The sequence below is a fragment of the Agrilus planipennis genome, unplaced genomic scaffold, assembly GCF_000699045.2.
Source record: "Agrilus planipennis isolate EAB-ADULT unplaced genomic scaffold, Apla_2.0 scaffold79, whole genome shotgun sequence".
In the NCBI taxonomy this organism is placed as follows: domain Eukaryota; kingdom Metazoa; phylum Arthropoda; class Insecta; order Coleoptera; family Buprestidae; genus Agrilus; species Agrilus planipennis.
The window spans coordinates 486,838-489,458 of record NW_020442428.1 but is presented as its reverse complement, the minus strand read 5'-3'; the positions used below and the strand labels follow the sequence as shown (position 1 = coordinate 489,458).

Genomic DNA, 2,621 nt, shown 5'->3' with positions numbered 1-2,621 from the left:
TAAAAGTGTCTTATACACTTTGAATTGTAACAATTAATTATTGATTTTAATTAATAATATATTTTAATACACATTCTTTAAAATGAAACTAACATTAAATTGGTTTAACAGGTTGCCATTTAAACACATTAAATGAACGAGAAGACAAAAAAAGGATTTGAAACCTGGAAAATTGTAGGAAATGTATGCAGTCCAATTTACACTATGTAAGGTTGCAACGCAATGCTCTGTCAGTCTGTTACATTGCTTATTTCACCATCAGTGGTATTATTTTTCTTTTTATAAACATCTATTGTTGGAGGCACTTCCCTGATATTTACAGTTAGGAATAAAATTCGAGCACCATACAGTCATTCTCTAGGTAAGCAATTATTTTTTTTAACTTATTATCAACTTAGTTTTTATAAAAATTTGCCATCTGTGGCATCTTTGGTTTTACTTCTAACACTTAATTATTGTCCACATCATAAATTGACGTTATGAGCTTTCTTTTTTACAATTATCTATTATCCACAGCATAAGTTGATGTTAACGTGCATCTGTGATTACGTCTTACCTTTAAATTACTCTTAACATTTCTTTATGTCATGAATGAAATTGGGATTTCGTCTTTATATCATAATTTAGCTATTTAACTTGTTTTATTGGAGCATATTTTTATTGGATTTCATATTTTACTTTCCTCTTTAGTTCATAGTTTGATAGTCTTTTGTTCATTTCTACAGATCTTTCAACAAATGCGAGAGAGTTAAAGTTCAGTTGGATGGTCATATTGAAAACACCAATATCTACAATGGTGTTGTCTTTCCTGGACTATATTCTTGATTTGCTGTTTTCGTCTTCATCTTCACCTTGCAGCATTTTAATTTCCACTGAAGCAACAAGTTTTCTGCTATGGTATTCCTCCTAAATTTGGTTTGCTTTTCACACCTGCAAACTTTGGAATGTCACTGTTCATGTTGGAATGTTACTGGAATGTCTGCTGTTCATTAAGGTGAGAATATTTGATATAATTAATTTTAATTGCTTTTTATTAAACTGTTACTACCGTATCTGTTTCAGATCGACGGTGGAGAAGAAAGAAGAACACCCCGTAGCTAAAATACTTGTCTATTTTGCATGTTTTTTATAGTTTGGTGTATTTGAATCAATTTTTTATTGTAGATGTTTTTATTTTTGTAGTATTCTTTTAATTTTTTTAGTAGCAGCGGTAGAACTAACCGTTTTTTTTTTAGATGAAACTATCATTAAATTGTTTCGACAGGTTATGATTTTAACACATGAAACGAACAAGGTGAAAAAATAAGGATTGGAAACTTGGACTCTCCACAACCTCTTATACTTGAAAGGTGCAATTTCAGTGATGTTGTGTGTTTTGCGTGTTGGCTCATTTCACCATCAGTGTATTTCTTCGTTGTCAACGTTTAGGAATAGAAGTGGAGCACCCTACTGTCTACAATAATCCCGGAGGTTAGCAATTGTTTATTATTTTGACGGTAATTTTCACAGCGATGGCGATCCTTGGGATCTATGGTTTCTCTTCTGTCATCTATTGGCCTTAGCATAAATTGATGATAGCGTGCATCTAAGGTAGTCTAGCAACTATCTATTATTCACAACATTGGGTATCTATTATTTCTATTGTACCTATGCTTTTAACTTTTATCTATGAATAAAATGACATAGGCCTTCATTTTGTAATTTGTTATTTACTTATTTTTTAGAGTAAATTTTTTGTGTTTGGCTTAGGCGTATTTAATGCCTTCCTTAATTAAGAATGTAATTAATATGTTGTTTTTGTCTTTTCTGCAGATTATCCAACAAATGAAAGAGACTAATGTTCAACTTGGTCATACTGAAACAGTCAAGGTCTACAGTGGTGTTGTCTTTTGTGAACTATATATTCGTGATTTGCTGTTTTCGTCTTCAGCTTGCAACATCATGAAGTTAATTTTCAACTGATAAATGAGAGCAACAGGAGATTTACTGAAACAACATTTTGTGCTGTGGTATTCCTTCTGGATTTAGTCTGCATTTCACATCTGCAAACTTTGAAAAGTTACAGTCTACAATTAATTAAGGTGGGAATACTTGATATAATTAATTTTAATTGCTCTTTATTAATCTGTTTGCCACCGTATCTGTTTCAGATCGACGTTGGAGAAGACAAAGATGACCCCGTAGCTGAAATAGTTCTTTATCTTGCATGCTCTATCTAGTAGAATTCATTAAGTTCATTTTATTCAAATTAATTTTTATTTTGCATGCTTATTTTTGTTCATTTTATTTGAAGTAATTGTTAATTGTAGATTTTTTTTGTATATAGTAGTAGTGTAGTAGTAGTAAAACTAACACGTTTAGTAGTTGTAGTATAGTCTAACATGTCTCTTGCTTACCTCTTCGCTTAGCTTACTGCATATTCTTACTATAAATTGCTTTGCATTTACCCTACGAGTTCTACATGATTCAACGTTTCGTTATCGTGTGTGTTTCTTCTCACCCTTGTGGAATTAGGGAGGGCCTCCCCGAACGACTTCCCTTGGGCTTAGCTATTTAGTTGATCTTAAAAGTGTCTTATACACTTTTCGCGAGTCTACTCTAGCGTTACTTCCTTTCAGACA

The 2,621-nt window shown here is 32.0% G+C and overlaps 1 long non-coding RNA gene across 4 annotated transcripts; it reads left to right on the top strand.

Moving 5' to 3' along the window:
- Positions 1–39: 39 nt before the first annotated feature.
- LOC112906317 lies at positions 40–2,184 on the top strand. Of its 4 annotated transcripts, none has more exons than XR_003232272.1 (5): positions 40–361; positions 726–994; positions 1,063–1,470; positions 1,813–2,081; positions 2,151–2,184. It is a non-coding gene; the product is annotated as an uncharacterized LOC112906317 (long non-coding RNA). The 4 variants fall into 4 exon arrangements; XR_003232273.1 differs by lacking the exon at positions 2,151–2,184 and having other exon boundaries at positions 40–206; positions 263–361; positions 1,813–2,140; XR_003232270.1 differs by lacking the exon at positions 2,151–2,184 and having other exon boundaries at positions 1,813–2,140.
- Positions 2,185–2,621: the final 437 nt, after the last annotated feature.